General features: G+C 43.8%; 1 protein-coding gene across 1 annotated transcript in view; it reads right to left on the bottom strand.

Moving 5' to 3' along the window:
* The window catches only part of wnt5b (wingless-type MMTV integration site family, member 5b), a 147,231-nt gene that overhangs the window by 61,091 nt on the left and 71,050 nt on the right, over positions 1-15,090 (bottom strand). The window lies entirely within an intron of this gene.

Raw genomic sequence — 15,090 nt, forward strand, 5'->3', positions numbered from 1 at the left:
CTGAGGCACAGTGGCAGTGGTTTTTACCATCTACAAGAGGCACTGCAGCAACTCACCAAGGCCTCTTTGATAGCACTTTCCAGAACTGCCATCTAGAAGGACAAGGGCAGAAGATGCATGGGAACACCACCACCTGGAAGTTCCCCTCCAAGCCATTCACCATCCTGACTTGGAAATATATTGCTGTTCCTTCATTGTTGCTGGTTCAAAATTCTGGGACTCCTTCCCTAACAGCACTGTAGGATTACCTACACCACATGGACTGAAGCTGCTCAAGAAGGCAGCTCACCACCACCTTCTCAAGGGCAATTAGTGATGGGCAATAAATACTGGCCTTGCCAGCGACGTCCACATCCCATGAATGAATAGAAAAATATTATTACCCCACAGTTAGTGTGGCCCTGATTCTGGATTTACACCATTCTTTAATATCAACCCAAAGTAACACTGCTCAATCGTGTTGTGAATGGACCCTTAATATCGTGTTGATTCACATGGCCAACATTAACCTGATCAGTTATGAGTGACATCATTATTTTCACCCAAAAATAATTTTTATTACTTACATATTTCCACTTTGCAGTAATTTTAAAACTACCTGTGATTAATTTAAATCTTTAGAGGCAGCTGATGCTGTTTGTTTTCAATAAAATTGGGGTTGTGGCAGGGGTAGGGCTTGCACATTGAAACCAATGTGCAAAACTTCATCCCAAAAGGCAAATGCAATTCAAACTGGGCAGTGTAAATGGGGTAAAAATAGAAATTGCTGGAAATGTTTAGCAGGTAAGGCAGCATCTGTGGAAAGCGAAACAGAATTAACACTTCAGATCGATGATCTTTTATCAGAATTAGAAAAAAACGAAGAGATGTAACAGTTTTTCAGCAAGTACAGAGGCCGGGAAAGTGTAAATGCCTGGCAGCAAACAATTCTGCCAATACATGGGCCTGGATTTTTCTATGACGGACGGGCTGGGTGGGAGCGAGCATGGAACCGATTGCCTCCCACAATTGACTGCGCGCCGCCATTTAATGTGGGTAGGCCAATTAAGGCCCGCCCAGCGTAACGTGTGGCCGATAGCACTCACTGTGCAGGCAGGGGGAGTAGGGAGAGTCGGGGCCTTCGCTCTTTAGTGCATGTGCACAAAGAGCACAGCAATCTCCCTGAGGCACGGAGCTGATAATGAAATAGATAATGAATAGATAATGAAAGAGTTTAATAAATGATGCGAAAATGTATTTAAACATGTCCCCTCATGTGACAGTGTCACATGAGTTGGGAAATGTTTGTCAAGGTAGGAAAATTAATTAATTTATTTTATAAAAACTTCAGGAAACCTCATCCCACCTGTGGATGAGGTTTTCTGAAAAACGTGAAGGCCACTTGGGCTTTTCGGCTGCCCGCCAACCTTAAGGTTGGATGTGCAGCATTCTTAACTAGTTTAATTAATTTCTTAATGGTCTTAATAGGCCGTTGACATTTCGGCAGGCACACAGCCAACTCCAGCGCGTGCCCACCGAATGAAATATCGCAATGGCGGATGATGACATCGGGATGCACGACCAACGTCATCACATGCCCTTTTACACATCAGCATGTCGGGCCCACCCCCACACACCAACCAGAAGATTCAGCCCATGATCTTTTTTGACATGATAATTAATATTAAAACCTAATAATGTACACAGTTAGATAATATATTGACATTGACTTTCAGCTACATAATAATGTCTCAATTGTTCTCTACAATTAGTTTAGTGACAGGAAACAAAGGGTAATTGTTGACGGGTGTTTTTGCGACTGGAAAGTTGCTTCCGGTGGGGTTCCACAGGGCTCAGTACTAGGCCCCCCAGCTTATTGTAGTATATATTAATGATTTGGACATAAACGTAAGGGGAGTGGTCAAGAAGTTTGCAGGCGACACAAAAATTGGCCGCATAGTTGATAGCGAGGTTGATAGCTGTAGACTGCAGGAAGATATCAATGGACTGGTCAGGTGGACAGTAAAGTGGCAAATGGAATTCAACCCAGGGTAGTGTGAGGTGCTGCATATGGGGAGGACAAACAGGGCAAAGGATTACACAATAAATGGGAGAATATGAAGAGATTTAGGGGAAGAGAGGGACCTTGGAGTGAATGTCCACAGATCTCTCAAGGTAGCAGGACAGATTGATAAGGTGGCTAAGAATCATTTAAGTTATTAGCTGAAGCATGGAGTATTATGGCTGGGAGGTTATGCTTGAACTGTATAAATCATTAGTTAGGTCACAATTTGAGTACCGTGTGCAGTTCTGGTCACCTCAATACAGAAAGGATGTAACTGCAATAGAGAGGGTACAGAGGAGATTTATGAGCATGTTGCCAGAACTGGAAAATTACAACAATGAGGAAAGATTGGATAGGTTGGTGTTTTTCTCCTTGGAACAGGGGAGACGAGGGGAGGTTTGATTGAGTTGTACAAAATTGTGAGGAGCCTGATAGAGTGGGTGGGAAGGTCCTGTTTACTTTGACTAGAGGGCATAGATTTAAAGTGATGAGAGGGGGAGGTGAGGAAAAATGTTTTCAATCAGAGAATTGTGGGGCCTGGAACTCACTGCCTGAAAGAGCAGTAGAGGCAGAACCCCTCAACTCCTTTAAAATGTGTCTGGATATGCACCTGAAGGGCTGTAACCTGCAGGGCTATGGACCAAAGGCTGTAAAGTGGGGTTAGGCTACCTGATTCGTTTTTCAGCCGGCACAGACACAATGGGCCAAGTGTCCTCTCTCTGTGCCGTAATCTTTCTATGATTCTAATTGCCCTATGTCCTTTAGGGAAAGATTTCTGCCATCCTTACCTGGTCTGGCCTATATGTGATTCCAGACCCTCAGCAATGTGGTTGATTCTTAACTGCTCTTTGAAATGGCCTAGCAAGTGACAGACTTGCATCAAAAGGGTTAAAAAAAAAAGAATAAGACTAGTTGAACCACCTCACATTGAGTTCAGCACCAGATAAGACAAAGGCACACCCAGAGCTTGCAAAGTCCATCCTCACTGGCAGTTGGCAAAGAAGACAAATGGTATTGGTATGTTGGACTTTATAGGGAGAGGATTCGAGTACAGGAGAGCAGGGCTGTCTTGCTGCAATTATACAGGGCCTTGGTGAGACCACACCTGGAATATTGTGTGTAGTTTTGGTCTCCTTATCTGAGGAAGGATGTTCTTGCTATAGAGGGAGTGCAGCGAAGATTTACCAGATTGATTCTTGGGATGGTGGGACTGACATATGAGGAGAGATTGAGTTGGTTAGGATTATATTTGCTGGAGTTCAGAAGAATGAGGGGGGATTTCATAGAAACCTATAAAATTCTAACAGGACTAGACAGGGTAGCTGCAGGAAGGATGTTCCCCTTGGTGGGGGAGTCCAGGACCAGGGGTCACAGTCTGAGGATACAGGATAGGCCATTTAGGACTGAGATAAGAAGAAATTTCTTCACCCAGAGAGTGGTAAGCCTGTGGAATTCTCTATCACAGAAAGTAGTTGAGGTCAAAGCATTGTTTGTTTTCAAGAAGGAGTTAGATATAGCTCTTGGGACAAAAGGGATTAAAGGATATGGGGAGAAAGCAGGAGCAGGCTATTGAGTTGCATGATCAGCCATGATCATGATGAATGGCAGAGCAGGCTCGAAGGGCCAAATGGCGTACTCCTGCTCCTATTTTCTATGTTTCTATGTGTCACTAACATCTGGAGACATGACAAAATTGGGAGAGCCATCCAACAGGGTAGTCAAGCAACAGCCTGACATCGTCATACAGAATCATATCTTTCAGCCAACATCCTAGATTCTTCCATCACCATCCCTGGGTATGACCATCAGCCCAGTTGGGAGTCTTCAACATTGACTCAGGACTCCATGAAGGCTCATGGCAACTGTTCAAACATGGACAAAGAAACCTCCTGCTAATCTGCTGATTACCATCTACCACCAACCCTCAGCTGATGAATCAATATATCTCCATATTGAACACAACTTGGAAGAAGGCACTGGGTACAGAAAAGGCTTTGGGCCCTGACTTCTCTGCTGCAGCACCGAAGTCCTGTGCTTCAGAAGTAGCTGCACCCCTAGCCATGCTATTCCAGTACAGCTACAACCTGAAAAAATGGAAAATTGACCAGGTATACCCTGTCCATAAAAATTAGGAGAAATCTAATCCAGCCAATTACTTCCCCATTAGTCTACTCTCAATCATTAGCAAAGCGATTGAAGATGTTATTGCTATCAAGTGGCACTTAGCAATAATCTGCAACCAATGCTCAGCTTGAGTTCCACCAAAGCTAATCCACTCCTGAATTCATTATAACCTTGGTCCAAACATGGACAAAAAGAGCTGAATTCCAGAGGTAAGGTGTGGTACCCTCACATCCAGGTAGCATTTGACAGAGTGTGGCATCAAGGAGCCCATGCAAAACTGAAGTCAATGGGAATCGGGGAAAACTCTCCGCTTGTTGGAATCACACCAAGCACAAAGGAAGATGGTTGTGGTTGTTGGAGGCCTATCATCTCAACCCTAAGACATTGCTGTAGTCGTATCTTGGGATAGTGTCCTAGGCCCAGCTATCTTCAGCTGCTTCATCAATGATCTTCCCTTCAACATAAGGTCAGAAGTGGGATGTCACTGATGATTGCACAATGTTCAGCACCATTTGCACCACAACAAAATGTGATGCTTTCACATGATGGGGGAGAAGAAAGCAGCCTCTGGACAGAATCCAGAACAGATTCTCTTAAACCAGGGGTGGGGAACCTTTTTCTTACCAAGGGCCACTCACACATAGACAAAATCAGTCATGGGCCACACAAACATTAAAAATAAATAAATTAAGTTGATTTTTCAGAGAATACAGAAACATTCAACTCACCCACTGTTTTAATGCGATGGTCGAGTTTGCCTTTCCTTAACAAGCCTTGTTATGTCTGCTGGCACTGATGATGTTGCTATTCACAACTGGCTTTTCTCTGTCTCTGCCTCTCTCTCCTTTCCCACTTTGTCTGTGTGTCTCTCTCTCTCCTTTCTCACTCCGTGGTCGGAATCGTCCTAGATATGCACTAAGTGCGGTAGCAGGTGGGAGAAACAATGTTTTTCCCTTCGGCCTCAATGGCGGATTTTCACGCTGTATTGTCCCAAACCCACCGCATTAATTATACATTCCCAGGATACACCCTGTTTCGTTGGCGGGTGGGGTCCGATTTGCCTGCCATGACGTCACCTCGCCATTTCATCAAGCCAGCACCACATTTAAACTACAGCCGCACTCAGTGCTTCCAAACCAGGGCTGCAACAAAGAAGACACGGCTCCAAAAGGCAAGAAGACTGCAGCCCTCGAGCGCCTTTTGGACACAGTAGAGGCCCACTGTGCTGTCCTCTACCCCCGCTCTGGGTGCAGGAGGGGCAGCTACATCACCACTCCGGCTTGGTAGGCTATGGCAGTGGTGATCAGTGCCAAAGCTGCACAGAAGAGGCTGGCCATCCAATGCAGATAGAGGATGAATGACCTCATCCGTGCAGCCAGGGTACAGCAACCATCTCATCGCTCTAAACTCACACACTCAAGCCCATCACACATTCACTGGCTTCTCACTCACTGCCAGCTCAAATGACATCACCACCCATTCTCACACACATATCTTCACACATCTATCTGTCCTCATCACCTCTGGAGACTGCCTCCTCAGCCCTTACCATCTTGAGGCCACATGCACAGACCAACATGTGCCCCCACACACGCACACCCCGGGATACACCCCTCCCCCAGTACAGCCCTCGTCCTGCAGCCACTTCCCTTGCCTGAGGCCACTTCTCCCCCTTCCCCAAGCAAGCCCTAGCCCAGCAGCCATTGAAAAGCCACCCATGTATCTGGCAGGTAGAGACTTGCCCCTGAGCCCCCCTAAAAGTGATGTGGTGCTGTCTGTGAAGCTTGGCGCTGATGACTGCGAATGCTGACCAAAGCAAGGTAGGCAAACAAACCTTGAAGTCTTGAGCGAAGTGCAGCCTGCCAAATGCATGACTTATATATGCTGTTGTGAAACACATTGGCATGGGTGGACAATCCAACGCAGGGGGATGAGTCCTGCGGGTTGGCCTTATAATGATATGCTGATGTATTACAATGAGGTTCCCCATGTTCGATTGGGAACACGGCCTGCCATCGATGGACTGAGCAGTCGATCACAAACTGGTTTCACAACGTCATAACACCGATTTTTGGCTCTCTCACCAGATTGTCCGCTCACGCCACCGAATATGCCCGATGCCAGTGGGCACAGAAAATCCTGGCCTGTCTCTCTCTCCTTTCCCAAACTCTCTTTCCCTCTCCCTCTCCTTTCCCACTCTGTCTCTCTTTCTCTTTCCTTTTCCATACACACACTCTCTCTCTCTCCCCTTCACCTTTCCCACTTTGTCTCACACCAAACCAGCCCAGGGCAGTGACTCAACAACCCAAGGCTCTGGTCAACTCCCAGTCCGAGGCTGCACCTGGGCCTGCAGCTTGGGCCTCTTTCCCAGTCTGCAGGGGCTGAGCCCCTGTCCTGGGACACTAATGAGCTGGGAGGGAGTGGAGGGGGTGGGGTGGTGAGCTGCCAATGGAGCTGGGTTTTCTGCTCCTTTCTCCCCCGCCTCGGGTTACTCACGCTTCAACACCCAATTGGCAGCCTGCAGCTTCCCATCCCTGCTCTGTGCTCCTGCTCCTGGATCTCGGACCTCATTCTCTCCCCTCAGCCTGGGCCTCTGGTGACTGCAGCTGAGGCTCAGGTGTCAGAACATCATTGTGGCTGGCCCAGAGTGCAGCACATGGTGGGTGGAGGTGGGTGGTTGGTGGGAGGGGAGGTCGGGGCTGGGTTTTGAAGTCTCACTGCGGGCCAGATGAAAACATGAAACAGGCCAGATCTGGCACCTGGGCTGGGGGTTTCCCCACCCGTCTTAAACCATGACTCCCAGTACCCACTCCAGCCATAATGCATCTCCTTTATTAAAGGTGCTAGCTTTAAACGGAACAGAGCAGCTTTAAGTTGTGCTAGCCATTTACGAAACTGGCCCTGGCTGATTTATCTGGGCAATGAATAGACAGTATGGTTAACACTGTCTGGATGAAGGGATCATGGAAACAAGCAGACAGCATAAAGTTGGAGCACAAAGCTGCATGTGTTGCAATCAACAGGCATGGATTAATCACACATCACAATTCCTGCACTTGTTTTCAGGTACTATCTAATTTAGCATTCATGGCTTTGACTGAAACTTAGCTCATGGATGGCAATACGGTTCATTACTGAAGCCTCTGACCTATGCTATAATTTCCACCATCTACCTTGTCCAAAGTGGTGCAGTGGTGGCTTGGCCGAAACCATCAAATCATACCTTGAGCTGTCTTCCTACCCTTCAGCATCATCTCCTCCTTTGAGCAACTAACTCTATTCCATTAATCTCACTTCTAGCCCCAGTATCACCTCAAGTTTCTTCCCAACATGTCCTCCCTTCTTTCCAACCTGACTCTGCACCATGCAACTCCTCACACTAAACGATTTTAATTTTTATCTAATGGATGTCCTCTCTCCATTGATTTCACTGCCTTCCTTAAAACTCTATCTTCTATATAAACTTTTGTACCCATACTCATGGCCAACTTGTCAACTTTACTAAGTCCAGATTCCTTCATGGACTTGCCTTTCCATTCTCTGCAACTCTTCTGGTACAATAACCTCCCCCCACCGCCTATTAATTTCTATTCTTATGACACCAGTGTGCCTACCCCTCCCCCTTTGCCTCTCCTTGGCCATGCCATCAGCCTCAAGCCCCAGTGTCTGAAATTTCATCCACAAACCCATGTTTCACCACCTTACTCGCCTTCTTTAAGACTGTCCTTAAAATCCACCTCTTTATCCAATGTTTGATCGCCTTTCATAATATCTCCATCTTTAGCTTGGCATCTAGCTGCTTTCCACCACATCATTTGAAGGGAAATTTTCCCACATTAAAGGCTCTAAATAAATACAAGTGGTTGTTGCTGCTGTTTCAAATTTCTGATGGTTTGGGACAGACTGTGTAGAGGGAAGAAGAGATGATAATTTGTAAAGCTACAAGATCACAACATTTTTAAAGTACTTTCTCCAAGGACTCAATAGGTATATACCTTGTATGGTGTGGTGATAATACAGACTAGGAAGGTTTCATGTTCAATCCTTTATTTTTAATGAATTTGTTGATCTCACTAATGGAGTGTTGGGGTACTATAACTGACCTGAGGCTAAGGCATGGAAAAATTAGCCAAAGTTCACACTCCTGATTACTGTCCAGAGGCTGACATCCTTCCCTCACCACCTGAAAAGCAAATACAAAGGCAAGGGAAAGGGGAAAAGATCACATTCCGTTGTGGTGCCTCCCACCCATTGTCAATAGCCTGCTAAAACTCCTGTCTGTTTAATCATGGAGCTGTATCTCAGCAGAATCCATAGCTGTGAGTAAAGAGGGCGGGGGGGGGGGGGGGGGGGGGGAGTTGAAAAAAACAAATCCATGCCACTAATAGGTGATTTATGCTTCATATTAAAAGGCTTTCAATTCCTGCTTGTCTGTTTATTATGGTGTCACTTCATTGAAGATACAATGAATTGGAAATAACACCCATTTTATTTTGTATTTCCTTGTTAATTTTAATCCCCTTTTTTCCTTAAAGCACTGATTTCTTACTAGTGTATGGCTTCATGGAAGTCAGTCACCTGAAATTTTGTCCATGTCATTGGTCATTTGTGATCCTTGACAATTAATGTCAGCAGGCTATCCACCATGGACCAAATTAGAGCCAATTTCAATCATGTCGTCACCTAATGCTCAGCAGCACATATGTTTTGCTTGATAGTGATTAAAAGTAGTTGATTTTTTTACCTCACTATTCACTAAAGGTTACTGAGATCAAATGTAATTACAGTATCAGTTGATATCAGCTATAACCACAACTTGTACTTTATATTGTGCCTTTATGTAGTGAAACATAGCAAGGCTCCTCACATGAACATTATATTTTTATAAAATGACACAGCCATGTAAGGAGTATTAGAACAGATGACTAAAAGCTTGGTCAAAAAGGTAGATTTTAAGGAGAGTCTTAGAGGAAGGGAGGGTGAGAGGCAAGGAGATTTAAGGTAGGAATTCCAGAGTTTAGGATTTTGGCAGCTGAGGGCATTGCCACCAATGGTGGAGCAATTAAAATCCAGAATTGGAGGAACACAGATATCTCAGAGTGTTGTAGGGCTGAAGGAGATTCCAGAAAGAGATGTGGAGGGGTAAGGCCTCGGAGGGACTCAAAAACATGGGTGGGAATTTTAAAATCAAGAGTGTTGCTTAAACTGGAGCCAATGCAGGTCAGCAAGCACAAGGATGATGGATAAAAGGGACTTGGTTAGGACATAGGCAGCAGAGTTTAGATAACTTCAAGTTTACGGAGGGTAGAATGTGGAATGCCAGCCAGGATGTGCTGGAATAGTGAAGTCTAGAGGTAACAAAGGCATAGTTGTGTGTTTCATCAGCAGGTGAGCTGAGGCAGTAGCTTTATACAGATGGAAATAGGCGCTCTTAGTGACGTCCTCGATGTGTGTTCAGAAGCTCATCTTGGGAGCAAATACGATACCAAGATTGCGAACAGTCTGGTTCTACTTCAAACAGTTTCTAGGAAGATGGATGGAGTCAATGGCTAGAGAATGGAATTTGTAACAGGGACTGAAGACAATGGCTTTGGTTTTCCCAGTGTTTTGTTATAGGAAGTTTGTGCTCAACCAGTTCTGGGTGTCATATGAGCAGTGTGGCAGTTTAAAGACAGAGGAGAAATTATGGTGAGGTAGAGCTGGATGTCACCAGCATACATATGGAAACTGATACTATGCTTTCAGATGGCATTACTGCTGGCAGCTTGTAGCTAAAAAACAAAAAAGGGTCAAGGATAGATCCTTGGAAAACACCAGAGGTAATGGTGCGAGAGCGTAAAGAGAAGCATTGCAGGTGAATTAGCCAATATGGTTTTCAGAATATTGTGCTCAACAAACCTGATAAGAGTTCCTTAAGGTGGATGGGACAAATTGTGTGAATGTGGTATACATGGAATTCCAGGAACCCCAACACAGGAGACTATCAGAAAAGATTAAGGGATATGGAGGAGGAGGAATAACAACAATAACGATTGATGAATAAATCTAGAACTTTTAGTCTGTAAGGAATTATTTTTAAAGATACTTTGCACATTTTTCTTTTCATTTGAGAATAGTTAAAGAAGACACCATAGAAGAATTCATTTTTGAAGAAAGTAAGCAAGTCGCAACTTTAATTTTAAAAGAAGCTGTGGGCTTTAATTTGGCCTTGCCTGCAATGGAGTTGTTAAAAGTGTGATCTTGTAGCAATATTAACACCCACAATCTCCAGCACCCAGAAGGTGAGGAAGAAGGACTGGGTGTGTATGCCAAGGGGTGCAGTAACAAATGGGCAGACACCCCAATGTTTCATGACAGTGTATCAGGTTGCTAAATCGACTTGACTTGAATACATTATGGTGAGCAACTCCATTATTGTAAATATCTTGGCTGTGTGAGTTATTGATGGATATAGATAGGCTAGATAGAGTTTAAAAAGTCTTCCACTTATAAAGCACCTCTCATGACATTCCAAAGCGCTTACAGCTAATGAAGTGTATAGTCACTGTTATGATGCTGATAGCGAGATATTTACTACATCATCAAAAAAACACATATTTCAAAAGTTAACTGAAAATTATTTTAGATTTGCATTATCTCCCACCAACTATTCTTCCAATTTCTATCCTTAACCTCTCCTCAATATAGCAACTCGGTTTGCTGTACATTTTCTCAAGCAACAACTGTCCAGTAGTAAATCAATGTGGCCAATCATTTCATAAGGCTAATCAGTGAATGTTAGTTACCAGGCTGTTCTTGTGGTTCTCACACAAGCACACTTGTTTGCAGGGGTCACTAGACATCAATTAGGAACAGAAAGACTGGTGAATTTCTCCCCTCCCCATCCATGGGGACAATGAAATGAATTGAGTACCAAGCAGTGCCTTTACCAACTCAGCCATGGGAGACAGGAGTGCAGTTTTATGATCTGATGTAGATTTGTTGTATTTTGTTGAAACCTGTAAAAGTGGTTTGACTGAATTTATTGTGGAGCCACATTACCTTAAGCATCAGTGTGTATTAGGGTGCCCAATCTCACCCAAGGACTATGCCTTTCCACTAGAAAGGTTGAATGTTTCCCAGGTTCCAAAGCTTTTTACAGTTAACAATCATAGGATCACCGTCAGCTGCGGCTCAGTTGGTAGCATTTTTATCTCTGAGTCACAAGGTTCCAGGTTCAAGTCCCACTCTAGGGCTTGAGTACAAAACTCAAGGCTGATACTCCAGCATTGTCCTGAGAGAGCGCTGCACTGTTGGAGATACTGTTAAACCAAGGCCCCACCTGCCTACTCAGGGATACAAAAGATTCCATGGTACAATTTTAAATAAGAACAGGGAAATCATCCCTGATGTCCTCATCAATTTTTATCCCTTAATCAACATCACAAAAAAATAGATTATCTCGTCATTATCACATTGCTGTTAATGTGTGCTGTGCGCAGTTTGGCCGCCATGTTTCCTACATCACAATGGTGACCATACTTCAAAGAGTACTTCACTAGCTGGAAAGCACTTCGAGACATCCAGTGCAAGACTTCCTTTCTTACAAATAAGTAGCTAGGGAATCTCTAGTCACATGTTCTTACTCAAGCATAAGCACTTTCTAATGCATGGCGTGAGTGCACCCAAGCAAAATATATCCGTATTAAAAAGTCTACAATTTCTTTCTTACAATTAGTCAAAAATCAAATGCAGCCAATAGCTATTAACATAACATTTGAAGGAAAACATTTTTTTGTTGGAAGGAATAGAAATTCTGTTTTCTATTACATAATTAGCTCCCTTCCATGTCTTAAACCTGCATAAGAAATCAACCTTTTATTTCTTTAGCAATATAGTGAATGCTTTGAATAAGTGAAGGCTTCCTTTGCTTGAACATTGTATTTAAGGAATGATAGACTCGCATTGAAGATGGTACAGCCAAGATATAGTAGATTGGCCCCTTGGATGAGAGAGTTGTCCTATGATAAGAGGCTGAGTAAATTATGTACTATCTTGAGTTTAGAAGAATCAGAGGTAGTCTCATTCAAACATACAATAATCTGAAGGAGCTTGACAAGATAGGCACTGAAAGGTTGTTTCTTCTGGCTGGGGAATCTGGAACAGAGGAGCACATTCTCAGGTTAAGGGGTCGATCATTTAGGCTTAAGCTGAGGAGAAATTTCTTCCAATTTCTATGGAATTCTCTACCCAGAGGTTTATGGTTGCTTTATCATTGAGTATATTTAAGGCCGAGATAGATTTCTGCTCTCTCAGGGTAATAAAGGGATATGAGGAGTGGGCAGAAAAGTGAAGTTGAGACAAAGGGTCACAAATGATTACACTGAACAGCAGAATAGACTCCAGGGGCTGTATAGTCTACTTCTGCTCCTATTTCTTAACATTGTTCAGAAATTTCTCTACACCTCAAATGTTTTATGAGTCCACATTTCACCCAGCTATATGAGACAACATTGGTAATTTCCTTTTTGCAACGAATTCCAAAGTAAAGCAAATGTTAGCTTGGTTTAAGTGCAGCAAATTAAAACAATAGTGTAAACAAAAGTGTAACACATATCCTAATTTAATAAGGAGGGAATAGGAAGATTAGTATATTATTGTTTCCAAATAACTTTGTTTGTTAAGATTTTAGTATAAAATTGGCAAGTGTAAAATTACCAATAATACTAAACATGAGTTAGCCAACCCTTAGGGTGGAATCTTCAGTTTTCTCTGGTGGTGAGTTTGGAGGTGGGAAGTGCATTTAATAAGGCAGGATGGTGGCACACCTGAACCCGCACCTTCCCGTTTCTGCAGAATTAAGTTCTGAGTGGGAAGGGCTGTGGGTCAAACTTCCTGCCCCGCCATCAATTGAGGCCCTTTAAGTGGCCAATTAATGACCACGTAAGGGCTTCATCCCACCACTGCTGCCGTACACGGCAACTAAATCAGTACAGCCGACTTGTCACCTCCTGGAGATTGGGGATCCCTCAATCAAAGGCACTCAGTGCCTGATTGAGGGACTGGACATCAGTGGGGGAGGGGCCCGCTGAATGTCACCCCCTGCCCTTGCTGCCAACCCCCATGCAATGCCCTCTCTGCAACCACATTCCTCCCCCCCCCCCCCACCCCCCCACCACCACCACCCCCTGCCCCACATTAATTCCCTGGAGCGCTCCACAATCCTGAAGCTCCAACACCAGCAGCAGCCATGGCCTCCCCAGTGCCACTGCTGAGCACGAGAGCTGCTGGCCCCTGATTGGTTTGCCGCTCTTGGTGGGCAAGACTTTCAGCCACAGGGTCTTGATTCCAGAGAAAGGCCTGCTGCTGGCCTCACCACTGCCTGTTTGGCTCATGATTCAATTGGCCTTCCCAAAAAGAGATTCTCTCACTGGTTCTCCAGCCAGTAAATGAGATCCCAATGCCTCAGCAAGATTCCGCCTTTGAAATTGGAGATGTTGCTTATCCAGGACAACCCAAAGGGGGCAGTGTATTATTTATTCCCATTAAAGTTTATTAACAGTAACAACTTCAAAAAAGACAAAATTCATGAATTAGTGTGGTTTCTTCTTATAGTCACTAATATATGACATATGGACAGACATTTGTCACCTTCTCCCATAGGCAGGGGAAGTAGAGAGGGAGACAGTCTGTATTCATTACATTAAAGTAAAAATAAAAAATAAGGCTTGAATAAACCACCTGAACCATTACTGAGATTAACTGGAAAATACATTCCTATACATTCAGCATTTGCTTATGTAAACCCCTACTCGCATTGCGCTCTGTATATGTATATATCGAATTTATGGGAAATACAGTGAGAAACTTATGTTTGCATTTTACTGCCCCCTAAAAAATCTGTAATCCCAAAAGCATGTGAACACTTGCGCACTAGCTGCATCTACTGCAACTGCCCACCCCCCCAACATGTTGTCACATACGTATATGTATGGAACACACTGATAAGAATGTACCGCAATCATTAGGCTACAGGCATTGTTCATTTTGTCATTTGTATTTTTATTTATGCACTGGTCCTGCACAAATGGTCAATTCCCCTTGTCATTCCGTCCTCGGGCCAATTTGAAGGTGTCGCACACGAGCTCTGATAGACAATCTCACTGGTTGCAGTCTTCTTCCCCCGACCGTCCCTTTAAAGGTTGCTCATCGTCTCCAGTCTTTTTTTAAGTTAACTCTTTGATGTTAGCGAGTGTTCATAATGACAACATGGCTATAGTTTCACACCTTAATCACAACGTGTTTCTTATATATTGTCTGGAGTTAAGGAGCGGCGGCGTCGCTTCTTCAAACAAAAAAGACGATTTTATTGTGTGATCTCTGGTAATATGTCCAGGAACAATACAAGTGCGTGACATAGCTCAAGATATCATGAAAACTAATTATTTGATATGAGATACAAATTTGTTTTAGTTAAATCACAATTGATAAAGTTAAAGGAAAACGACACACATATGGTGTTTAATTAGAGGGGGAATCAACACCCATTGCATCAATTAAGGAAAATGTAATCTTGATTAATTTTCCGGGGTTGTAAATCTGTACCAATGTGTGTCCTATTTCGGGTAAAAATACTGTAGCTAGGAACTAAAAGTAATAAAGCAGAAAATTCTGGAAATACTCAGCATGCCCGGCAGCATCTGTGAACAGAGAAAACTTTGCAGGTCTGGTGGCCTTTCTTCAGAACATGTCATTAGCTACATTCCATATGCAGCTCATCTGACGAGTAGATTCGCGTCCAAAATTAGAATTTAAAAGTCTGAAATGCGAAGAGCAGAAAAACCATATAAGTAGGTTTCCACGCAAAATTCGGGATCACAGTTTTAGCTGCATTGATTCGTGTCACTGTGGTTGTGTGGTCGCTGTGCAAAGTGTCTTTTATG

The sequence above is a fragment of the Carcharodon carcharias genome, chromosome 21, assembly GCF_017639515.1.
Source record: "Carcharodon carcharias isolate sCarCar2 chromosome 21, sCarCar2.pri, whole genome shotgun sequence".
Lineage (NCBI taxonomy): Eukaryota > Metazoa > Chordata > Chondrichthyes > Lamniformes > Lamnidae > Carcharodon > Carcharodon carcharias.